This window comes from Cherax quadricarinatus, chromosome 16, assembly GCF_038502225.1.
Source record: "Cherax quadricarinatus isolate ZL_2023a chromosome 16, ASM3850222v1, whole genome shotgun sequence".
In the NCBI taxonomy this organism is placed as follows: Eukaryota; Metazoa; Arthropoda; class Malacostraca; order Decapoda; family Parastacidae; genus Cherax; species Cherax quadricarinatus.
In genome coordinates, this window is record NC_091307.1 from 33,567,387 (window position 1) to 33,594,444 (window position 27,058).

The window sequence follows — 27,058 nt, forward strand, 5'->3', positions numbered from 1 at the left end:
GTATTCAGCTCTTCCACTTTCTGTAATATTTATATTTGTTGAATTATTTAAATTTGAAAAAAAAATCCATTGCCTTCAGTCATGACATTCCATCCTTGTAATATAGTACAAAGTTTTTTGTTTTTAATAGTCTTTTTCTATCAGCATTATTCATTTTACTCTTTCCTAGTGATTCAACTAATATTGAGCACATAACTCTGCACCACAGCTACAGAGTTCCGGCTGATCGTGGACACAAGCGTGCGTGTGTCTGGGTCCGGGTCGGGCTACCTCACCACGCCCAAGAACCAACGACCGTCCAACAAAAACATGGGCTCTGGTCGCTGCCATAAGAAGACGTTAGTACTGAGGGCGCCTACCGTAGACTTGAAAGCCACTTGGAACAACCTCATTCAGAGACAACTGTGAGTATTGCGTGTGACATTTAATATTTTTTTTACTCCTTGTGTTCTTATTCATTGTAATGTGTGTTCGTACCTCCTTGAACTATTTCATATTGTATTAGCACTTGTATTCTCTTTTTGTTTTATTTTTTTTTTTTGAGTTCGTTGTATCTTGTTTTAAGTTTCTCCATTTCATTTGATCCTGTGACAAGTTTTAATCATTTCCACCTGTTGGTTATGTTGGTGAATGTTTAAGCTCCGGTATATAATGCACAGGTCATTAATCAGTTACCTTGTCCATCTGTCGGGGTTTGTCAGAGATTACCCGTTTACCTATTTGTAGTTACAGGAGCAGAGCTCTGCTCGTGTTGTCCGATTTAATTATTAGCATTTGACCTCCCCAAGGTTGCGACCCACAACAACAGACTAAGACTTATGTAATTATTAAGGTACTGCTAGGTGAACAGTGACAGCAGGCAGGTATAAGGAAAGGAATCAAGGAATCAAACTCGAGATATTGCGGTTGGCACACAGTTCGACTTACTGAGCTACAGGCTGTGTGTGCTTGGGGGGGATTTCTTTTTACCTATTCATGCTAAAATATTTGTGAAGGCAGAGTTGGAATTTTAACTCCTGGCCTGCATGTTAAACTGGTTGTTAATTGGTTCACTCTCTCCTGTCTGAGCCCTCCCATACCGATTCTTAAAGCTGTATATAGAATTTTTCCTTTCCGACTTATCTGAGATTGAAGAAAAAATTCCTAACATCTCTTTGACTCGTCTGTGTTTTAAACTTCCTTCTATGTCCTCGTGTACCAGGTATCCACCTATCGAGCAGCCTGTCCCTGTCCTCCCTATGAATATTTTTATGGCCGAGACTCAAACTTTTGCCTGTCTCCAGAATTTGACATAACCCAAACACATCTGGACTTCGAGAGAACAATTGGCAACACACCCATGCACTCTGTCCCAGGTGCAGACTCGTGGAATTCTGTGTTCGTCTAGAACTGCAAGAAACCCCTTTTGCATGCTTTAAATATTCTGTGGAGAGGTAGCCTTGACAAGGGGGGTCAAACCACAGTCACTAAAAACAATTGATATAGCCCCATTCCGTAAAGGTGGCAGTATAGTAATAGCACTAACGTCCCACATCATAAAAATCTTTGGAAGGGTTCCAAGAAGCAAGACTGCCATCAGCTTTGATACCCAAACCCAGGGCAGCATGGGGTTTACAGCAAGTCGCTCCTGCCTCTCTCAACTATTTGACCACTATGACATGGTCTTGGATGCAGCTGAAGACAAACAGAATGCAGACTTGTAGAAAGCCTTCAACAAGTACGACCATGGTGTAATTGCACACAATATACGTGATACAGGAATAACGGGAAAAGTGGGAAGATGGATCTTTAACTTTCTAACCAAAAAAAACACAGTAAAAGTAAACAGAGTTCATGTATCCATTTCAAAAAACACACAGTCCATGTTCACTTTGTCATTTCCTTTCTATATTTTGTAAGTCGTTACCATATCCACCCTATCCTTCCTGTCATCCAGTGTCATCATGTTGAATTCCCGAATTCCTTTAACTTCTCCTCATAGGACTTACCCCTTAGCTCCAGGACTAGTCTTGTTGCTAACCTCTGCACTTTTTCCAATTTCTTGATTCGCTTAACCAGGTATGGGTTCCATACTAGTGCCGCATACTTCAGTATGGGCCTGACACACACAGTGTACAGTGTCGTGAATGACTCCTTATTTAGATGTCGAAACGCTATTCTTAGGTTTGCCAGACGCGCATATGCTGCAACAGTTTTTTGGTTGATGTGAGCTTCACGGGATGTGCTCGGTATGATACTCAGCCCAAGAGCTTTCATTTTTTAGTGCGGTTTGCAACCTGTTCTCCGTCTGTGATCTTTGTCCTTCCCCAAATGAGGATTGTACCCTGTCCTGATCTTTCTTTAGCTTTTCCTGTTTGGGTATGTGTGTTTGTGGTGGGGTGGTATGTGTGTGTGTGTGTGTGTGTGTGTGTGTGTGTGTGTGTGTGTGTGTGTGTGTGTGTGTGTGTGTGTGTGTGTGTGTGTGGTGTGCAGCATCAGCACTACCAGCTGCGCCGAGGGACTTCTTGGAGGCGGAAGAGGATATGTGATCTCATTTTGTGTCTCATTGGAACTATTCTCACTTCCCTTACTTTCCATCCTTTTATTATTATTATTATTAAAACCTTATTATTATTAAAAAAAAAAACATGATCTGCTTCCTCCTGGCTCTTTCCTTCCTCAGCGGCATCCTTACATGACTCCAGCAAGTCCACGGAACTTTCTACGGACCATATCAAGAACCCAGTACCGCCTTTGGGAAACACCTTGTTGGCTCATTCTGGTGCTGACGTTCCAAATGATCCTTTCGATACTTCTTACCTTCGCTCGACCTTGACCATGATTCCAGCTTTCCCTCTTACTGTCTGTTTTCGGATTGTACACACCGTCAAAACTTTGTTACTGATGCCTCTCGCTCTAATTCTCAGAAACAACTTGCTGGATAATTTATTCCCCAACAATCTACATTTCAATGTAGTACATGGAGTCTACCTGGAGGTTATTCAGGGGATCAACACCGGTCCATGACTAGGCCTCAAAGTGGATCAGGGCCTGATCAACCAGGCTGTTACTGCTGGCCGCACGTAGTCCAATGTACGAACCACAGCCCGGCTGATCCCGCACTGACTTTAGGTATCTGTCCAGCTCCTTGTTGAAGGCAGCCAGGGGCCTATTGGCAATTTCACTTATGCTTGGTGGGAGGCTGTTGAACAGTCTTGGGCCCCGGACATTTATGGTGCTTTCTCTTAGTGTACCAATGGCGCCCCTGCTTTTAATTGGGGGTATTTTGCATCGCCTGCCCAGTCTTTTACTTTCGTAGGGAGTGATTTCTGTGTGCAGATTCGGGACCATTCCTTCCAGGATTTTCCAAGTGTAGATTATGATAAATCTCTCTCGCCTGCGTTCCATCGAGTACAAGTCAAGTGCTTCCAAGCGTTCCCATTAGTTCAGATGCTTGATAGAACTTATACATGCAGTAAAAGTTCTCTGTACACTCTCTAGATCTGCGATTTCACCTGCTTTGAACGGAGATGTTAATGTACAGCAGTATTCCTGCCTAGAGAGAAGTGATTTGAAAAGGATAATCATTGGCTTGGCATCTTTTGTTTTGAAAGTTCTCATTATCCATCCTATCATTTTCTTTGCACTTGTGATCGTGGCACTGTTGTGATCCTTGAAAGTGAGATCCTCAGACATTACTACTCCCAGGTCCCTTACTTTATTTTTCTGCTCTATTGTATGGCCAGAGTTTGTAGTATACTCTGTTCTAGTTATTATCCCCTCCTGTTTTCCATAACGGAGTAGTTGAAATTTGTCCTCATTGAACATCATATTGTTTTCCGTTGCCCACTGGAAAACTTGGTTTATATCTTGGAGGTTAACCGCGTCCTCAATAGATGATTGTCTCATGTACATCCTAGTATCGTCTGCAAAGGATGATATGGTGCTGTGGATTACGTCTGTCTGATATGAGGATGAGGAACAGGATGGGGGCGAGTACTGTGCCATGTGGAACAGAGCTTTTCACTATGACAGCCTCCGATTTAACTCTGTTGACCACTATTTGTGTTCGATTTGTTAGGAAGTTGAAGATCCATCTCCTCACTTTTCCAGTTATTCCTTTAGCACGTATTTTATGGGCTATTACGTCATGATCGTCCTTGTCAAATGCTTTGGCAAATCTGTGTATATTACATCTGCATTCTGTTTTTCTTCCAGTGCATCCAAGACCATATCATAGTGATCCAGTAGTTGTGAGAGACTGGAGCGACCTGCCCTGAACCCATGTTGCCCTGGATTGTGCAGCTTTTGGGAATCCAGGTGGTTTACAATCATGCTTCTTAGCACTCTTTCGAAGATTTTTATGATGTGGAACAGTAGAGCTATTGGTCTATAGTTCTTAGCTAATGCTTTTCTGCCACCATTATGGAGTGGGGCTATATCCGTTGTTTTAAGTGACTGTAGAATTTCATCCATGTCCAAGCTCCTCCATAGTGTACTTAGGGCACGTGAGAAAGGTTTCTTGCAGTTCTTAATGAACACAGAGTTACACGAGTCTGGGGCTGGGGCTGAGCGCATGGGCATGTTGTCTATGGCTTCTTCAAAGTCTATCGGAGTCAGAGTAATGTCGACAATCTGGCATACATTGATGGAGTTTTGAGGGTCATTCATGAAATCATTTGGATTGTCGATCCTCACTGATTAGTGGCTCATTAAACAATGAGTCGTACTGGGATTTCAGTATTTCACTCATTTCCTTGTCATCTGTGTAAATCCCATCCTGTCTGAGTAAGGGCCCGATACTAGATGTGGTATTTGCCTTGTTTTTGGCATATGAAAAGAAATATTTCGAATTTCCTTCAATTTCACTAATAGCTTTAAGCTCCTCGTGTCTCTCCTGGTTCCTGTAAGAGTCCTTCAACTTAAGTTCGATAGTTTTCAGTTCCCTGGTCAGCGCGTCCTTCCGTGTATCAAATGTTCTAGCCTTCATGAGGAGCTCAGTGATTCTTCGTCGTCTTCTGTAGAGGGAGCGTCTTTCTCCAGTTTACTCCTGCTCTTCTCTCTTAGGGAAATATGTCTAGAACATGCTTCAGTTGCCAGGAAGTTAATCCTTTCAAGGCACTGGTTTGTATTCATGTTATTTAAGACATCTTCCCAACATGTTTTATTTAAGACATGGTTTGCCTGGTCCCAGTTGATGTTCTTGTTGTTGAAGTTGTATTTTGTGAAGACACCTTCACAGATACATGCATTTTGCTGATCAGGACCTACCGGTTCTTAAAGTAGACACTTACGTCCTTCTGATAGATCTAAACTAACGTTTGACTGCTGAGAACTACCCACCATGGTATATACAGCTTTTGCATATACGGGAATTTAATCCCCACCCCCATGGCAGTCCAGAACCACAACTACTGATGTCAATGACAAAATCCCCTCAACAAACACAAAATACAACCTCGTTTATGTGTGCTAATGTACAGGACCTTAAGTCATCCATCAACAACAAAATACCTTTATCACTGTACTTCGATGTTTGCAGCCTCTTACCCACACAAAAGAATGGGAGGTCCGTTGTCTTTAGGAGAAAGAGGGGTTTCTGTAATGCTATGACATTTTCTCATCTTTGTCTTCTAGGGAGACTTCCACGGCTTTCCTACCAAGAGTTTCTATACGTGAGGCCTGGTCTCAGACCGGGCAGCTGGGGCGTTGACCCCCGAATCCCTCTCCAGGTAAACTCCCTCTGTAGTATCCACTTCCACTGTGTCGATCCGTTAAGCAGTCCTTGCCTCTGATGTTCGTACTTCACAGTCTTCTCACTTGCATGTTTCGCCACCTTTACAGCCTACCCTGGTGTGAAGGAATAACAGCCCTTTTCAGACCTTCAAAGGGTATTTTAAAGAACCATTCCTCCTTATGAAAAGAAAATATAGAATAATAAATTTTGACAGAAGAAAATAAACAACTTTATTGAAAATATTTATTGAAAATATTTATTTAAAATTTTCCTAACTGAAGTAATGAAAAAAAAAATACAACGGACAGATTGAATTCCAATGTGCCGATGGACGTGGAAAGTAGTTCTCAGGATTCACGATGTGTGAACGAGAAACCAAACTACGGGTGGTGATAGAACCCGCGATTAGTCATAAAACTCCAGACCGACGTGTTGGTCTATACCCGCCAGTGGTATGGTTTGTTTGCAATCGTGTCATTACGATTTTATTAGTCATGTGAACGAGAAGGTTGTGCGAGACGAGGTAGTAACTGGAGGATATGACTGGTATAAACTTCAGCAATAGGCCGAGAGTACAGACACCAGTGGATGGGAAATGCTGGACTGACTTGATGGAGGTTTGCTGCAGTGCTTTGAAAACAGCAGATGATCAATTACAAAGGGTGAAGCGATACTGCTGTCTTCAGTTAATTAAAGATGAGGTAACGTTTCCGATCTATTGCCCAAATCAAACTGCCCGCCTTGTCTCGCCGGTGTCGAGTGACCAGATTGGATCAACAAGGCTAAAAGACACACACAATGTTAACCCGGACAAGCAGTCACTCACATTATAGGTCTTTAAAAGAAATGGTGAGGTCTAAGAAAAAATTAACGTTAAAATACGTAAGTCAAATCAGGTCCGGTTACGCTAATACAAAGAAACCAACACCCATAATATAACACCAAAGAAGAGTGGAATTCTATATTTATAAACGTCAACTCACCAGGATGGTCCCATGTTAACTCCCACCCGGTGAAGAAAAGGATGAGTGGGGGGTTGGGGTTGAGGCAACGATGCGCTCCCAATGCCCAACAAGCATTCAGCCAATTATACTACCACTACCACCACCACCACTCATTCATGCTTCCACTCTCGTCTAATGAACTTTTCCCTCACTTGCATGTTTCGCCTGTACATCCTACCTTGGCTAAATCTTCATTTTGTACTCCCACATCTCCAAAGTTCAAAACATCTTCGAAATTCAAAACTCCTTCTGCCACTAAATCACACATTACTTCGCCACACCTTACTTTTCGTGACTGAGTAACCCCTTACCTCCTAATACCTCTCCAGTCGGAATATCTTTAACATCTCTTCGTCTTCATTTTCTTTAACAACTACCGATGTCTTTCCATTATTTACCCAGTCTACATTTTCTGATGTTGAAAACTGTATAAAATACCGACAAGTTGATGAGTAACAACTGTTGGGTGTGTGTGTATTTTTGAAACGTTTCGCTTATGCTGTAGGCTTCATTAGTCAAATACAGAGGATAATGTATTATGGGCAGTGGTAGTGGCGAGGTAAAGGTGATGAAATCAGTCCAGTAACCTTGGAGAAATAGTTTGAGGTGGTCCGTCCCTCAGCCTGGAGAAGAGTTCAGCTCCATCGTCTGGAACTATATCGTTCCAGCGTTCAGCTCCATCGTCTAGAACTATATCGTTCCAGCGTTCAGCTCCATCGTCTGGAACTATATCGTTCCAGCGTTCAGCTCCATCGTATCGATCTATATCGTTCCAGTGTTCAGCTCCATCGTCTGGAACTATATCGTTCCAGCGTTCAGCTCCATCGTCTGGAACTACATAGTTCCAGCGTTCAGTTTCATCGTCTGGAACTATATCGTCCCAGCGTTCAGCTCCATCGTCTGGAACTATATCGTACCAGCGTTGAGGTCCATCGTCTGGAACTATATCGTTCCAGCGTTGAGCTCCATTGTCTAGAACTATATCGTCCAAGCGTTCAGCTCCATCGTCTGGAACTGTGTCGTTCCAGCGTTGAGCTCCATCGCCTGGAACTGGATCGTTCCAGCGTTGAGCTCCATCTGGAACTGTATCGTTCCAGTATTGAGCGCCATCATCTGGAACTGTATCTTTTCAGCGCTGAGCTCCATCGTCTGGAACTGTATCGTTCCAGTGTTCAACTCCATCATCTGGAACTGTATCGTTCCAGCGTTGAGCTCCATCGTCTGGAACTGTATCGTTCCAGCGTTGAGCTCCGCCGTCTGGAGCTGTATCGTTCCAGCGTTGAGCTCCGTCGCCTGGAACTATACTGTTCCAGAGTTGAGCTCCATCGTCTGGAACTATATCGTTCTAGCGTTGAGCTCCATGGTCTGAGCACTTCAGACTAATTTTCCAAGGTTGATTTACCAATTACATCTTTACCTCGCCACAATATAATGCTACAATATATTCTCTTCTGTATATGATTGATGAACCCTACCGAATAGGCGAAGTGTTTCAACAATGAAGATACCCAACTGTTGCATATGTCTGTCTTCTAACTCTTTTATTATGTTTTCTGAAACTTGTCAGTTTAAACAATTGAAACCCTCTGCTTTTATTGAAGGAACAAAAGTCATGGACACTGACTCGCCTCTCTAACATTCACATTCTCACCGTCCACAATCTTCTGCAATTAATTCTAAAGTTTCTAGCTAATTTACCGCTTCCCCCCCCCTACACATTGACTTTAAAGACCTTTCTAGTCAGTAGACAGCTCTAGTTTCATGTTACCGTTATCCGTCTACTCGGAGCTAATGTGTGGAGAAATTACCTCCAACAAAGGGAAGCAAGGGGGTCATGATCCCCACCTTCTTTCCCACAGGACTCGAGATGAGGGGAGGTCGTATATCATCCTCATGTAGTCACAACAACCAGATTGGATGTGATATCAGACACCCTTCCTTAAGCCCTGTGGGGAAGAGGGAGAGGTCGTGACCTTGTTCCTCCTTGTTGGAGATGATTTCTCCATATCATGGTTGTCATACAGAGGAATATTAGAAGACTCGTGAATAATCAAGGTGAGATTCAGGTGTTGCACTCTTAGTTTTTTTCCCCTGTCTGTTTCCTTAGGAGAACTATAATTGCGCTCCAGTGTTGACCTCCTTATCACGTGTTTTTTAATTGCGATCACTAAATCATTTTCCCAGCGAGACATTTAATAAAAGTGCACGTCTTTTGCGCGGTGATATACCATATTCTCAGCCCTTGGTTTATACTTCTCCGCATTACACTGCGGCCCATATCTATTCCTGATGTCGATTTTTATGTTTCCTTCTTACCGCCACCACTCCTTTTATTAGGTGATTTTAATGCACACCATTTTCTCTGTAAAAGGTCTCGCTATGACTCTCGTGGAGATCAGCTGGATATTTTTTTCACTTTTCTTCCCCTCCTCCTCAGTTTGAACCTCGCACCCTCACTCTTGCACAGATCATTCCATTTGCTCTTCTACACTGCTTGATTTTACTTGATCTGTAATACCAGATCTACATGACAATGATTATTTCACTAGTCTCTTTACTTCATATTCATATTTTCAACATCCTCGTTGCTCACATTGGCAGTTTGAGAGAGCGGGTTGGGCCTCTTTTCTTATGTCTTTTTTTTTTTTTTTTTTTTTTTTTGAGGATCCTCCTCTGTCCTCCCAAGATGAACTATTAAAAGTATTTACCACCTCTTTTAGCAGCGGTCTCAATTGCAATTCCCCAAACCTTGGTTAGACACTAAAAAATGTATACCCTGGTGGATTCCTGCTTGTGCAGTGAGACTGACACGTGCTGTGTAGGGCCGCTATTTTTAAAACAGAACCTCAGAGTGACTCCTAGATTTTAAACGACACAGGGTGGTTGCTGCCTTGTAAAAACTCTGTTGTAGAATGTACAGCATAGAGCCGTAGACGTGGCTTATATACTGTAGTCAAGTGAGGAGAAGCAGGAGGAGGCGGGGTCGTAGTGGTACCATCCACTAGTCGAAGTAGGTCTTCGTCCAAAGGTAGGACAAGTTGGAGAATTCTTTGTATCAAGATCCCATGATGATGCAGTGTCTGACAGTTGTGATGAATGGCTTTGAAAACCGACAAGTTGAGATTGAGACACTTATGCACCATATGGGAATCTTTATTAAGGAAACGTTTCGCCACACAGTGGCTTCATCAGTTCAATAAAAAGCAGAAAGGTGCAAGGAGAGGAGGAGATTGAGATAATCAGTCCCTCAGCCTGCTTTGTATTGGACTGATGAAGCCACTGTGTGGCGAAACGTTTCCTTAATAAAGATAAGAACACTTTTCTTGATGTCCATGTCCACCACTCAGATACCGGTTTTTCCTTTTACGTTTACCGAAAACCTATGCACAGTGGAATGTACATTCACTACTTTTTCTATCATGCTTTCCCTGTCAAGAAAAGTGTTCTTATCTCCCTCTTTCTCCGTGCCCTCCGCATCTGTGATCCTCAGTTCCTTCCAGCAGAAATTTCCACTCTTCATAATTCGCTTTCCCGTCTTGACTACCCTTCCCATTTCATAGACTCCGCCTTCTCACGTGCTAAACGTAATTTCTTCTCCCCCAAACACTCTACTCCTGGGAACTCTTCTGTCCTCTGCCTTCCCTGCATTTCCGGTCTTTCTAATCTCAACAATTCTCTCCGTCCCTTAGACATTAAGCTTACTTTCCGACAGACTAACACTCTTCGCACTAATCTTGTTCATACCTCTCCTCCCTCTACAGATGTTCCTGGTGTCTACTCTATTTCTTGCACCTCCTTTCCTCTTCAATACTTTGGAGAAACTGGTCGATCTCTTTCTGACAGACTTAGGGAGCACAAAAATAGTGTTAAAACAGTGTTCTGTCACGTCAGAGATCACAGCCATCCTATTGACTGGTCTTCTGCTAAAACTGTTTTCCCTACTTCCAACTCTAACAGTCGCCGTCTAGTTGAATCCTCTCTAATACACAACTTTCCTTGTATAAATCTTAGTCCTGGCTTCGTCTCTGTAGATGCCTTCCTCTCCCACTACATTGTAAAATGCTCCAAACTTAAGAACACCCGTGACTTAACCTGATTACTCATTTTTTCTTCTCCCTCTTCCCCTTTCCTCTTTCCTTTTTCTCCTCTGGGTTGTCTTTCTTCTGTCTCGTGTCTCGTGTTTCTGTTCCTTCATTATTTATTTCACCACTTCTCCTTTCTCCCACCTCTGTGCACTCCCTCTGTGGGCACCTAGCTCCCTTGCAGTGCTCCCCTTTCTTTGTATTTGACAGGCTCCTCCTCCTTAATTCCCTCCTACTACTACTACTACTACTACTACTACTACTACTACTACTACCACCACCACCACCACCACTACCTCTTCCTGCCTATATAGCCGTCCTGCTACACTTCTGGTTAGTGTGACTTTGTAAATGGTCCTAGTCGGACCGAAACGTCGTCGTAAACTCCTCTCTTCTATGTGCGGGTTATTTGTGTATCGTTCCAGTCACGGTATTGTGCTTTTTTTTTTTTGCTATTTAAGCTACACTTTGCAACACTGGACTCTTGCAAGCAGCGGCGGTCGCTTGACCACGTCATATACTCGTATTGCATCTGGGATCAATTACTTGCTGTAGCAGTAATCAAGATATTTGCCCCTTCTGAGAGGGCTGGGCCCCTCAGGGCTGAAAGGGGCTGAAGGGAGCTGATACCCCCTTCCTGGAGAAAATTTCTCCACACTGGGGGGTGGCGGAGGTTCGCTGCAGGTGAACTATTCATCACTTAACATTAATTTGATTTTCTCACTCGCCACCACTGCTGCTTGTCTTTTCTGAACAGCTTTAGTCTGTGTGGTTTCTGGAGAATCACTAATTTTGTTTTCAACACTGTGTAATTCTAACGGCACTAGTTTATTTATTGTCCACTTATTCACTACACCTTTGCTCAAAACAACAACTTTCCTGATGATTCCATTTGCATCAGGGTATATGGTCACAATTTTTCCAATTTTAGTAGGTCTTAAGGACTTAGGATTTTCAGGAACACCAGCTCCATAGAAGTGTTCTCTCGATGAGGTGAGATAGTCTTCTAGCCAAATTTTCTCACAACTTTCAATCACTTTATTAAGGTGTTTGAATTTACGTCTGAGTTGCTCAGGAGGAACATTTTCGAGCCTTCTGCCATGGAGTAAATGAGATGGACTTAAAACTTCTAAATTGTCCAGATCATCGGTAACATAAGTTAGAGGTCTGTTGTTGACTCTATTTTCTAATTCAGTCACGACTGTACGGAATTCTTTTAAGTCGATTCTCTGACGATGAAGAGTCTTCCTTAAACAACATTTTACAATGCAGATCATTCTTTCATAAAATCCGCCGTGCCATGGAGATTTAGGAGGAATGTATTTCCAACGACAACTGAGGTTGATTCAGCATCTGTTGTACTTCTGGTTGATCAAAGATCTTGCTTATATAAGCAGCACCAGCAACAAAGTTCGTTGCATTGTCTGAAATCATCAGTCTGGGACATGCCCTTCTGGCTGCAAACCTTCTGAAAAATTTGATGAAGGCTTCAGCAGACATGTCAGTGGCTACTTCTAGATAAACTGCTCTTGTCGTAGCACAAGTGAACAAACAGATGTACACCTTGATGGGAACTTTGTCAACTGTTTTGGCTAAAATTATTGGTCCAGTGTAATCTACACCTGTCAATTCAAATGGAATGATATGACAAACTCTTTCAGAGGGGTATGGAGGTGGACCTGGATACTGACATACTCGCATATCGTAGTGACAAGTAATACAGTCCTTTATTTGTTTTTTTTCACACTTTATCGACCTTGAGGTATCCAGTAGGATTGTCGTATATGACAAAGTGTGTCAGCTACCCCACCATGTAACACGTTACTGTGGGCGTTTTGCACAATCAGTTTTGTTAGCCAATGATTCTTGGGGATCAATATTGGATGTATGGCTTCTATAGGTAGTGAAGAATTATGAGTTCTTCCTCGACATCTTATAATCTTTTCTGAGTCGAGATAAAGTCCTAAAGAATTAATCATGACAGATTTCTTTGGGGATTTATCTTGTGTTTCCAGAAATTTATATTCTGTAGAGAAAATATCTTTCTGTATTAGTTTCACCCAGTATTTAATGGGTTCAAGATATTCATAATTAGGTTTTATTCCTTTAATGAATTTAAAGACAAGAGCTGTAACTCTTAAGAGTTTACCCAAACATGAGTATTTAGATCCATCAAGGACTATTTGTTGTGTTTGCAGTATTTACACAACTTATTTCTGCTGTGTTCAAGCAGACTGTTTCTTATGGTATAATGTGAGCTTTTTGCTGAGGCCAGTTATTTTCATTAGAGAGCCAGTTCGGTCCGTGGAGCCATAATTTATTATCCACAGATTTCTTGAGTGGGATACCACGTAACATGTCAGCTGGATTCTCTTGGGTAGAGACGTGGAGAAAGAGATAATCTCTCTGCATCTCTTTTATTTCTGCTACTCTGTTCTGTACATAGACCAACTTACTCTTATTATTTCTTAACCACTGGAGAACTGCTTCATTATCACTCCAGATCACGGTTTTCTCAATAGTGAGATGATCAAGTACTTTGTTGAGATAGACAGCTAATTTTGTGCCTACATAGAGTGCTGTCAGTTCCAATTGTGGTACTGTTCTGACCTTCAAGGGTGCTACCCTGGTCTTTGAAGTAATTAGTGTACTTTCTCAAGCATTACTCATGTAAGCTACTGCGCTATAACCTCTGGTTGACGCATCACAGAACACATGTAATGTGTACTTGTTTCCCTCTTGACCTATTTGTCTGGGAAATTTAATTTGATGAAGTTGTTTAAACTCCTTCGATATTTCATCCCATGTTTGACTCATTTCTAGAGGCAAGTTCTCATCCAATCCAATTTTGAGTTTCCATGCATCTTGCATAAGCATTTTACCTTTTATGGTAATTGGTGAGACGAGTCCTAGAGGATCAAAACTTTGTGATACCTCTGACAGTAAACTACGTTTGGTGAGTGTACTGCATGATTTATTGTTTATCCTTCTGAGACTCAGTGTCTTCCTGTATAATCTTCGAGCATAATCTCTATTTCTTGTAGTCCTACTCTTAAGAAAGCTTTGGAAATATCAGCCGTGTAGGCATATGGGTTTGTGCGAAATTTCATAAGCACGTCTCCAAGCTTCTCAGTTAGTGAGGGTCCGGTCATCAGATAGTAATTAAGACTTGCTACATCTTTATTTGCACGTGCGCTGCAATTGTATGAAACACGTAGTGGAGTGGTTTCAGAATCTTTTCTGACTCCGTGGTGCAGGAGATAATGAGCTGCTGTCTTCAACTTATCTTCGACTACTTCCTCAATGAATTTATTTTCCAACTGTTCTGTATATTATCATAGACAGTTAGCAGCTCTGGATTCTTCCGGAGCTCATGTATTTGTGATTTCATTTGTCCGAAAGCCATGCGATAGTTGCTAGGCAGATGTGGTGGATTTAATTTCCATGGTAACCTAACCCAATACTGTCCATCTTTATATTTGACAGTGTCCAAATATTGGTTATAAGTCTGAGACTCTTGTGGGCTTGGTTTATTTACACCAATACCTATCGCATCTAAATCCAACAACTTATCAACTGGTTCATTCATTTCTTCCAGTAATGAAAATTTTTACTGTGGTACATGATCAGCGGTTATTCTCGTAACTAGTACATTTTCCACTGAATCAATATCACCGTCTTTCCCACTTTGAGAGGGAATGGGACCACATATCATGTGGCCTCCTGCTGTTTTCAGCAAGTGAACATCATGTTTACTTACTATATTTTGCACAAAACAGTGATAATGATCACTTCAATGATTAAATCAATTGGACTAATACTGTCCGTCTGTATGTCAGGACAGGCTAACTTGACCTTAGCTGCTTTCAGTGCTGCAACTGTTTCTTTTAATCCCTGGATCTGCACAGACTTAGGCACATCATCTACTACCGCAGCTTCTACTGTCTTTTTCCTGTTTCCTAGACCAACAGTGATTCTGGCTAGGTCATATGTCTGTTTTCCAGAATTGTGGAAAAAACCAGCTATATCTAACTGTACTTTGACATAGGGTTGTTTATTCAGTTTCTGCAACACTGTTCTTCTTATGAAGGACCTTTGTGAGCCTTGATCAAATAGTGTTAGCACACAAGGTTTTGTGTAATTTATTAGATAACTCAACTCGAGCTATCGGGAGAGCAGTTGCTTTAAACTTATCTCTCATATTTAATGCTGTTGTGTGATGACTTCCTGATTCTGTGGAAGTCTTCTGCTGTTCAGCAAAAGTATTTGGGCATAATGCTGTATGATGCATACACTTGCATTTAAAACACTTCTTCAGTGAGCATTTACCTTCCTTGTGTTCACCTAAACACTTGATGCACCTTTTCAGCTGATGAACACGTTGTTTACGTGCCTCCATTGATGTGTATTGACTACAATACTGTGCCCAATGTGTTCCATAACAAAGTACACATTTTGGAGTACGTTTGTGTGACAGTCTGTTTACTGTCTGTTGTATTCACAGCTTGATAAATGCCTATATGGGATTTCCCATTCTGTGGTTTAGTGGGAGTAGGTATACTCTTTTTATACTGAGTTGAAGGTTTATTATCCACGGGATTTGTGGATTTTTCATCTTGTCTCGTTGCTTGCATGCATGAAACTATTGTTTGTAAACCATTGTTAATTTCCTCACAAGTGAAATAGCGCTTGTTGAACATAATATTTAATCGTTCAATAGTTTGTGGTGACAACTTATCTTGTACAATACCACTGATAAACCAATCACATTGTCTTAGGTCATATTTAGCACCTAGAGATCTGAGACTATTGTCTAATGTGATCCTAAACGCCTGTAAGTCTGAAAAACAATGTTTGGGTGGCTTCAAGCTTGATATTAAGACTGCATGTACTCACCTATTTGTACTCACCTATTTGTGGTTGCAGGGGTCGAGTCTTAGCTCCTGGCCCCGCCTCTTCACCGGTTGCTACTGGGCCCTCTCTCTCTCCCCGCTCCATGAGCTTTATCAAACCTCGTCTTAAAACTGTGTATGGTTCCTGCCTCCACTACGTCATTTTCTAGGCTATTCCACTGCCTTACAACTCTATGACTGAAGAAATACTTCCTAATATCTCTCTGACTCATTTGTGTCTTCAACTTCCAATTGTGGCCTCTTGTTTCTGTGTCCCCTCCCTGGAACATCCTGTCTTTGTCCACCTTGTCTATTCCACGCAGTATTTTATATGTCGTTATCATGTCTCCCCTGATCCTCCTGTCCTCCAGTGTCGTCAGGCCGATTTCCCTTAATCTTTCTTCATAGGACATTCCCCTTAGCTCTGGAACTAACCTTGTGGCAAACCTTTGTACTTTCTCTAGTTTCTTGACGTGCTTTATCAAGTGCGGGTTCCAAACAGGTGCTGCATACTCCAGTATGGGCCTGACATACACGGTGTACAGTGTCTTGAACGATTCCTTACTAAGGTATCGGAATGCTGTTCTCAGATTTGCCAGGCGCCCATATGCTGCAGCAGTTATCTGATTGATGTGTGCTTCCGGAGACATGCTCGGTGTTATACTCACCCCAAGATCTTTCTCCTTGAGTGAGGTTTGCAGTCTTTGGCCACCTAGCCTATACTCTGTCTGTGGTCTTCTGTGCCCTTCCCCTATCTTCATGACTTTGCATTTGGCAGGATTAAATTCGAGAAGCCATTTGCTGGACCAGGTGTCCAGTCTGTCCAGGTCTCTTTGAAGTCCTGCCTGGTCCTCATCAGATTTAATTCTCCTCATTAACTTCACATCATCTGCAAACAGGGACACTTCTGAGTCTAACCCTTCCATCATGTCGTTCACATATACCAAAAATAGCACTGGTCCTAGGACCGACCCCTGTGGGACCCCGCTCGTCACAGGTGCCCACTGTGATACATCATTACGTACCATGACTCGTTGTTGCCTCCCTGTCGGGTATTCTCTGATCCATTGCAGTGCCCTTCCTGTTATATGCGCCTGATGCTCTAGCTTCTGCACTAATCTCTTGTGAGGAACTGTGTCAAAGGCCTTCTTGCAGTCCAAGAAGATGCAATCAACCCACCCCTCTCTCTCGTGTCTTACTTCTGTTATTTTATCATAAAACTCCAGAAGGTTTGTGACACAGGATTTGCCTTCCGTGAATCAGTGCTGGTTGGCATTTATACTCTTGTTCCGTTCCAGGTGCTCCACCACTCTCCTCCTGATAATCTTCTCCATAATTTTGCATACTATACACGTCAATGACACAGGTCTATAGTTTAGTGCCTCTTTTCTGTCTCCTTTTTTAAAAATGGGAACTACATTTCTAACCCTGGCCTTGTCAGCATCAAAGTAATTGTCTGCTAAGACACGTAAGGCCATTTGATAATTGCCTTTAACCACCGGAAATGACTTAATCAGTTCATAGGGTTCTCCCTTCACAAAACATTTAAGATAATTGAACTTAGCAATCTCATCTATTTCAGTTCGTGAATGTACTATGGATTGAAAACCACTAATGAATGCTTGGTAATGGGACACTTGTTGTTCCATGTATTGATGTAACAGGTGTTGGACTACTAGTTACAGTAGGTCTCTGTGACAGAGTTTTGCGGCAGATAGCCTGTACTCCTGTCCATTTTAATTGTTGATTACTAAAAGTATCTAAAACATTTTTAATTTCATCCTCAGATGGATCTGATTCAAGAAACTCCTTTTCATAATTTGCATAGTTTGAATTAATTATTTTCAGACGTTGTGTAAGTAATTCAAATTTTACCTCAAGATCATCAAAATCTATGTTTGTATCTCGAGTTAATCCTATACAGACTGAGATAAGATTTTCTAATTGTGTAATCTTAGTCTGTAAAGACTGAAACTGAGTTTTCAAACAAGCCATTTTAATGGTATACTGAAAATTCTAGCACCACACTTAGTGTGTTTAAAAAACACTGTACTGCTGTGAACAGTTGAGTTTTGTTATGCTTAAGTCAGCAATAATCGAGCCAGACACTACTGACCCACTAAGCTTAACCTCAGGGTCAATGACCATGAAGAGTACAAGGTACAAGAGTACAAGGCTGGTGTTTATGGCTAGAGTTTGCTGTGTCAGCCTGACAACGTTGATTCATCATAAATAACGTTATACACTTCATTCACTATACTCTATAAATGCCACTGTATAACTGTAAATCACACATGCACATTTCTTACACATATATGAATGTCACTGTAATATGTTTACATGAAAGCTTACACTTTATATATAGTTTCCTTTAATATAACAGTTAAATCTATAAGAAACAAACTTAAACACAATCTTGTCTCTTAGTTTCTGTCTATAAACATTATAAACACTATGTGTATATACACTCAGACAAACTGATGGTCATCTGGCTTGTTGATGTGCTCAGCGTTTCTCGAGCTTGAGAGCAGTGGATGCCGGATGCCATCCCCCATTTTCTTGTAAGGTGAGTCACCCAGCTCCCGTTTTCTTTGGGTGAATGCTGGGCGAGCGCCCGTTTTCTTTTGTCTGCCCATTCTCTGTGATTGAGTATGGAGGGACTCATACTGATTTATATTGTAGAACACTAGTTTTACAGCTTTTTTCGAAGGACCTTGGCTTGTAGGTTCTTTGTACACTGTAGTACATCATATTTGGACCACAGTGTGGCCTTTATCCGGTTTGAGTACGACCAAATTTGTTGAGAAATGGTTTACCAGCTAAGGTTAAAGATTAAATATAGGGGGGTACTTAGTTGATAAGACAGCTATCGCCCACACAACCGCCCCTGCAGGCGAGGTCTTGAGAAGCTGTCTTATCCACTTCACAATGGGTTGTAATAGAGTATATTATGTTAATAATTTACTCCTAGGTTTTATGTCAGCATATTTCATTCACTGATTGCTGATTAACTTACGTGTGTGGACTCAAAAGTCCGCACCTCACTGCCAACTATAGATTGATTACAAACTCCTTGCGATACAAGAACTGTGCAATCCCCCCATACTACAAGAAATCTGCAACCCACATTGCTCTTCTAGTGTGAGCTATGGTGTTCTTTACACCCTCGACAGGTATCGGTGACTTGATAGAAGCTGAAGTGTTCTTGGATGTCCGTCTTCCATAGTCTAGGAATACGCACACTGGTACACTATGTTCCACAAGGTTTGTCTTTATTGTTCACAGTCTTATCACTAAAGAAGCTGATCACACTTCTCTGTAAGTGTTTATCGTTTTTTGTGAAACACTTTGTTCACACTAATGCATGGATCAGTGTTATTTGTTGGTTATCCTGACATCAGTGTGACTCCCAGTTGGGTGAAAAGTAATCTGACCTCACAGCCTCCTATGCTGCTGCAATGCCCCTAGAACATAAAGGAAAAGTTGACCTGGTACTTTTTGCTTCCTTGCCAAACTTCCTCCATGAAGCAAAGCAGAATGCTTGAATCTTGCTGTCTTAATCATAGACAACAATGTACACTATCTTTACCATGGTATCAAAGTGGGAATAGGATTTTCCTTAATTGTCCTGCTAAGGTAAGAGATGGACTGTCTCTTATTAAACTACACTTTGCAACACTGGACTCTTGCAAGGAGTGGTGGTTGCTTGACTATGTCACATACTCGTATTGCATCTGGGATCAATTACTTGCTGTAGCAGTAAACAAGATATTTGCCCCTTCTGAGAGGGGTGGGACCCTCAGGGCTGAAAGAGGCTGAGGGGGCTGATACCCCCCTCCTGGAGAAAATTTCTCTACAATATGACTGGACGATGCCTTCTGTACTGTGTTGATGCAGTCTCAGCTGGAACACTGTTGAGTCATTGTAAATAACATTATACACTTCACTCACTATACACTGTATATCTGTAAATCACATGTGTATATTTCTTACACATATATAAATGTGTCTGTTAATATATGAAAGCTTACACTTTATATATAATTTCCTTAATAATATAACAGTTAAATCTATAAGAGACAACATAAATGCAATCTTCTCTTAATTTCTGTCTATAAACATTATAAACACTATGTGTATATACACTCAAGCTGAATGCTATCAGTGTTGAGAAATGGGATTACCAACTAAGATATAATTTAAAATTTTAAATATAGGGAACACTTAGCTGATAAAAGGCAGCAAATCATCTACACAGCCGCCCCTGCAGACGAGGTCTTGAATTGTTGTCATGATCATCTTTCAACGGGCTGGAATCGATCATATTATGTAAACAATAAATTACCCCTAGGGGATGTTATGTCAGCATATTTCATTCACTGATTGCTGACAAATTTACGTGTGTGGACTCAAAGGTCCGCATATCACCAGGGTTTATGATAAGTGACTAACTCAAGACTTTATACTCAACTGCGTAGTCAATAGTAGTACATCACGAGTTAGAACACTTACCTGGGTATATGTATCTGACCCGTAATTATGCCCGGATATCCGTTGAGTTAATTGAAGAATAGTGTTCTTTGAAGAATGTCGCACTACACTCTGTTGGATCGCAACACTCGTTACACTGTTCATCAATGATTGTTCACACAATATCACTAAGAAGTTGATCACACTTCTCTGTAAGTGTTTATCGTGTTTTGTGAGACTGTTCACACTAATGCACGAATCGGTGTTCTTTTTTTGGTTATCCTGACGTCAGTGTGACTCCCAGTAGGGTCGAAAGTAATCTGAAGACGCCACAACGCCCCACGCCGTCACTGCCCCTAGCATAAAGAAAAAGCTGACCTAGTACCTTTTGCTTCCTTGCCACTTCCTCCATGAAGCAAAGCAGAATGCTTGATTCTTGCTCTCTTAAGCATAGACAACAATGTACACTATCTTTACAATGGTGATAAGGTGGGAGCAGGATTTTCCTTAATTGTCCTGCTAAGGTAAGAGATGGACTGTCTTTTATTAAAATACACTTTGCAACACTCGAGTCTTGCACGGAGCGGCAGTCGCTTGACCACACGTCACATACTGGTACTGCATCTGGGATCAATTACTCGCTGTAGCAATAAACAAGATGCTTGCCCCTTCTGAGAGGGCTGGGCCCCTCAGGGGTGAAAGGGGCTGAAGGGGGCTGATACCCCCCTCCTGGAGAAAATTTCTCCACAATCTGGTTTGATGCTGTCGTCAGCGATCTTGAGGTTGAGATTAGCCATGGATGACGGGTGCCATCCCTCGTTTTCTGTTGGGTGTTGGATGAGCCAGCCTTGGGGACTCTGGGCGAGTGCCTCCCATTTTCTCTTGGCTGCCCATTCTCTTTGAGCCTGGAGGGACTCATTTATACTGATTTACATTCTAAAAACAATAGTTTTACTGTTTTTCTGAAGGACCTTGGTTTGTAATTTATTTGTACACGGTTGTACAAGGTTGGGACCACCATGTGGCCACATATCCGGTTCAAGCATGACCAACTTTTAGGGAAATGCTACATGTTAAGCCAAAGAGTAAATAATGGACTGTAATGGGACTTATCTTGAAAGACAGCTGTCTGCCTACCCTGTAGGTGATGTCTTGAGAAGCTGTCGTATGCACTCCACAAGGGCTGTGCGAAAAAAAATGTAACTAAAATTACCCCTAGGGGGTGTTGTCAGCATTTCAATAACTGAATACTGATGATACGTACTGGTGTGGGCTCGATGGCCCTCCAATCACCGGGTATTGGTATGTCAAATAAATATAAATGGATATCTGCTGCACAAACGACCTACCCTTGTTATGTGTATCAGATGAACCTGGATATTTTGAGTTGACCCATAGTTTCACCCGGTTATCCATTGTCTTGATTGAAGCAGACGTGCTCTTTGAAGAATGTCGCACTACACTCCTTCAGGATCACAACGTTTGTCACACATTGTTCATCAAGCATTGTTTATCTTATCACTAAAGAAACTGATAACACTTCTTTGTGTTTTGGTGTGTTACGGAGATTGAGGTACAGCAATGCATGATTCACTTCCTTCGTTCGTTATCCCGGTGTCAATGTGTCCCTTCGCAGGGTTAAAAGTCGTCTAAGCTAAGACACCTCTCACCACCCTTCGCTTGCTCCCAGCACATAAAGGAAAAGCTGACATAACATATTTCCCAGCTTGACAAACTTCCACAATGAAGCAATGCAAAATTCTTGATTCTTGCTGTCTGGGAATAGACAACAGTGTACACTATCTTTAACATGGTAATAAAATGAGTGCATGATTTTCCTTAATTGTCCTGCTAAGTTAAGAGATTGATTGTCTCTCATTAACTACACTACTTGCAACACTGGTCTCTTGCAAGGAGCCACATGATCCGTAACTGGTAGACACTGATTAAACATCTGCTTGTAATTACTTGGGAAGTAAACAAGATGCTTACCCTTTCCGAGAAGCCTGGGCCACCCCTCAGAGCTGAAGGGGGCTGATGCTTCCTCCTTAGAGAAAATTTCTCCACACTATCCATAAATTTGATTCCCTTCATCTCATCGTTCTACAAATACAACTTTGGTTTAGTCACATTTCTAATAAACATAGTAGGTTGGTAGACAGCAACCAGTTTGGAGTGCCAGAGGTAAATGATAACCGGAGCTCTTTGATTGAACTTTGTAGAGAAAGAGATTTAGTTATAGGTAATGCTTATTTTAAAAAAAAAGAGAATAAGTATACAAGATATGATGTAGGGCATAATTACAGTTTGTTGGACTATGTATTGGTAGATAAAAGACTGTTGAGTAGACTTCAGGATGTACATGTTTATAGAGGGGCCACAGATATATCAGATCACTTTTTAGTTGTAGCTATAGTGAGAGTAAAAGGTAGATGGGATACAAGGAAAATAGAAGCATCAGGTAAGGGAGAGGTGAAGGCTTATAAACTAATAGGAGGCAGTTAACGTAAGATTTTTATATATATATATATATATATATATATATATATATATATATATATATATATATATATATATATATATATATATGTTTTAAATGCACAAATAGTGAGGTGTGCAACTCACTACTGGAGGATAGATGGGTTAATGAGAGTATAGGCAATGGGGTCGAAGATGTATGGGGTAGATTTAAAATGTAGTGTAAGAGTGTTCAGCAGAAGTTTGTGGTTACAGGAAAGTGGGTATGGGAGGGAAGACGAGCGATTGGTGGAATGATGTAAAGACACTGGTAAGGGAGAAGTTAGCATATGAGAGGTTTTTACAAAGTAGAAGTGTGCAAGGAGGGAAGAGTATATGAAGAAAAAGGGAGGTTAAGAGAGTGGTGAGGCAATGTAAAAAGAGAGCAAATGAGAGAGTGGGTAAGATGTTATCAACAAATTTTGTTGAAAATAAGAAAAGTTTTGGAGTGAGATTAACAAGTTGAGGATTTGTCAGTTAAAAATAGGAGAGGAAATTTATTAAATGGAGAGATAGAGTTATCGGGAAGATGGGAATATTTTGAGGAATTGTTAAATGTTGATGGAGATAGGGAAGCTGTGATTTCGTGTATAGGGCAAGGAGGAATAACATATTGTAGGAGTAAGGAAGAGCCAGTTGTGAGTGTGGGGGGAAGTTCGTAAGGCAGCTGGGATTGATGAGATAAAGAGCGAATTGTTAAAAGCAGGTTGGGATATAGTTTTGGAGTGGTTGGTGCTATTATTTAATAAATGTATGGAAGAGGGTAAGGTACCTAGGGATTGGCAGAGAGCATGCATAGTTCCTTTGTATAAAGGCAAAGGGGACAAAATAGAGTGCGAAAATTATAGGGGGATAAGTCTGTTGAGTATACCTGGTAAAGTGTATGGTAGTTATTATTGAAAGAATTAAGAGTAATACAGAGAGTAGGATAGCAGATGAACAAGGAGGCTTTAGGAGAGGCACAGGGTGTGTAGACCAAGTGCTTACAGTGAAATATATAAGGCTAAAGAGGTTTTTGTAGCATTTATGGATTTGGAAAAGGCGTATGACAGGGTGGATAGGGGGCAATGTGGCAGATGTTGCAAGTGTATGGTGTAGGAGGTAGGTTACTGAAAGCAGTGAAGAGTTTTTACGAGGATAGTGAGGCTCAAGTTAGAGTATGTAGGAAAGAGGGAGATTATTTCCCAGTAAAAGTAGGCCTTAGACAAGGATGTGTGATGTCACCGTGGTTGTTCAATATATTTATAGATGGGGTTGTAAGAGAGGTGAATGCGTGGAGTTAAACGATAAAGAAGCAAACATAAAGTGGGAGTTTTCACAATTGCTTTTTGCTGATGACACTGTGCTCTTGGGAGATCTGAAAAGAAGTTGCAAAGGTTGGTGGATGAATTTGGTAAGGTTATGAGGATAACACGAAGATTAGGTAATGATTGGAGAGAGAGAGTATGGAGGAGGTGAATGTGAACATCAAAATGGTATACAATACCGACAGGTTGGTAGGTAAGACACATAGGCAACAGTTAGGCAACTTTATTCCGAAACGTTTCGCCTACACAGTAGGCGTAACATTTCGGAATAAAGTTGCCTAACTGTTGCCTATGTGTCTTACCTACCAGGAGGTGAATGTATTCAGATATTTGGGAGTGGACGTGTCAGCAGATGGGTCTATTAAAGATGATGTGAATCATAAACTGATGAGGGGAAAAGGGTGAGCGGTGCACTTAGGAGTCTGTGGAGACAAAGAACTTTGTCGTTTGAAGCAAAGAGGGGAATGTATGAGAGCATAGTTTTACCAATGCTCTTATATGGTTGTGAAGCGTGGGTGATGAATGTTACAGCGAGGAGAAGGCTGGAGGCAGTGGAGATGTCATGTCTGAGGGCAATGTGTGGTGTGAATAAAATGCAGAGAATTCGCAGTTTGGAAGTTAGGAGGAGGTGCGGGATTGCCAAAACTGTTGTCCAGAGGGCTGAGGAAGGGTTGTTGAGATGGTTCGGACATGTAGGGAGAATGGAACGAAACAGAATGACTTCGAGTGTGTATCAATCTGTAGTGGAGGGAATGCGGGGTAGGGGTCGGCCTAGGAAAGGTTGGAGGGAGAGGGTAAAGGAGGTTGTGTGTGCGAGGGGCTTGGACTTCCAGCAAGCATGCGTCAGTGTATTTGATAGGAGTGAATGGAGACAAATGGTTTTTAATACTTGACGTACTGTTGGAGTCAAGTCCGGCAGGCCGGACTTGAGTTCTGGAGATGGGAAGTACAGTGTCTACACTCTGAAGGAGGGGTGTTATTGTTGCAGTTTTATAAACTAGTGTAAAGCACCCCTCTGGCTTTACACTACATATCACACACCGATCTCTGACTTTTGCGTATTTCCTTTAGCATATTCCATCCTGCCGCACTGTGTGACCCTATCAGGTTTAGCGCTTAGTTTGATTATACCATTATTATAATAATTGGTGATTATTCTGAATTACAATAAATATTTAACACATTTATCTTAGCAGGCAGTTTATAGAAAGTTGTTTTGAATTATAACAATGGAAAAGATGACGAGGATAAGGAAGAATTTATTAGGTAATGTACCCCCAAAAGTGTCTTTAATAACCATTTATTGGTATCCCACACGGGGGTAGCTTTCAGGACTAATAAGAGCCTTTTCAATGCCTTGTTAGGGCACACAAAACTGACATTGCCTCTAGCTAATAGCAGAACTTTGTCATCATCAAGTAACCAATCAAACAGTCTATCTTTTCCAGAGAGAGTGAGAAGTCGGGATGTGAGGCAGTGTAGTTCTAGTGTGTGTTTTCCAGTCATTTTGCAGTCACCCGTATGTAGGAATAATGATTAGATTCAATTTCAGACTCGTTAAAAAATATGAGAATTGTGGCAGAAGTCGTAAAATAGTGTTTGGTAAAAGGACGTAAATGCAACTAACGTGACATTTTATTCTGGCAACATTTCGCTCTTCAGGAGCTTTGTCAAGCCGGCTTGACAAAGCTCCTGGAGACCGATAAGTTGTCACAATAAAATGTCACATTAGTTGCATTTACGTCCTTTTACCTAACATACTGTCGGTAATTCTACTATCAGTAATACAAGTAAAATGGTCTTTAGAAATAACCAATCTATAATAATAATAATAATAATAATTTTTATTATTATTATTATTATTATTATTATTATTATTATTATTATTATTATTATTATTATTATTATTATTTCAGCATGAAGCAATGTTTGTACAAAGTTGAATGACATTTGGGTGTACATGCAAAAAAAGCCCCTAAATTTGCAGAGTATCTCGGGCAAACTTAAGACTAACTTGAGATTAGTAAGGCAATAACAATACGAGTAATTTTATACACAGTCACTTGAGTGAGTGGATAAATTTAGCAGGTACAATGACTAGAAGAATATCCAAATGTCTCCATTATTTTGAATGATATAGGGCGAATGACTTTAGTTTTCTTCTTCTATTCTATGGTTTCGTATATAACTTGAACGACTCGTCCAATCAGCTTCAACTTTTTAACACTGGCTATCTGTATTACATAATTTCATGCAACTAGTGACACAGAAGTTCCCTTTAATCAGTTATAGAAACATTTCGTGAAATTTCATTACTGTGAGATGACTTAAGAAAGTCTCTTCTGATTGGCTTCAATTGCTAAACAAAAAAGTGTATCCACATTAGATGTGGGTAAAGATTACTGAAGTATGTAGGTGCCATTTTGCCAAATTTATAAGTAAATAGTGTCACATGCTCAGTTAAATTATATTCAATGCTGAAAAATTTAGACACGTGCATCATCTGGGTATCTTTGTTGTAGACGTTTCGCAGTGACTTTATCAATACAAATTCTAGGGCATGATTAGGACACTGCAACGTCATGGAATCTTGGTTCAGAGGACATCCGCATTACCTCTTCACAGCTGCTACTACTACTTCGACTACTGCTACTGCGACGATCACTACTACTATTACCACCACTAACCCGTGCCTCGGGTGTGACCTACTTCCACTGGGGATTCCCGCCCACCAGTGACTATGTCCTCCATCTTCCGCCAGTATAAAAGCAGCAGCCTTCTTGCCTGTGGTCCAGAATCTTGACCACGGTGCTCTTAACACCAGCTTCAAGGCTGAAAGACTGATTACCTCTTCTTTTGTATATAGTTTTACTGTCTTCTCATCATGTCCTAGAATTTGTATTGATAAAGCCACTGGTTGGCGAGACGTCTACAATAAAGATACCCAGATGTTGCATGTGTCTAAATTTTTCAACTTGTCGTGTATTGTATACCGTTCATGTACTACATTCAATGTTAGTGAGTGTATCTCTTTGGAAGAGCATCACCACAGAAGGCTTTATGCATCTTA

The 27,058-nt window shown here is 41.2% G+C and overlaps 1 long non-coding RNA gene across 1 annotated transcript in view; it reads left to right on the forward strand.

Moving 5' to 3' along the window:
- The first annotated feature begins 214 nt into the window (after positions 1-214).
- The window catches only part of LOC138852798 (uncharacterized), a 626,019-nt gene continuing 599,175 nt past the window's right edge, over positions 215-27,058 (forward strand). The window contains exon 1 of the long non-coding RNA XR_011392086.1: positions 215-404. This is a non-coding gene — a long non-coding RNA (uncharacterized lncRNA). The remainder of the gene's footprint in view (positions 405-27,058) is intronic.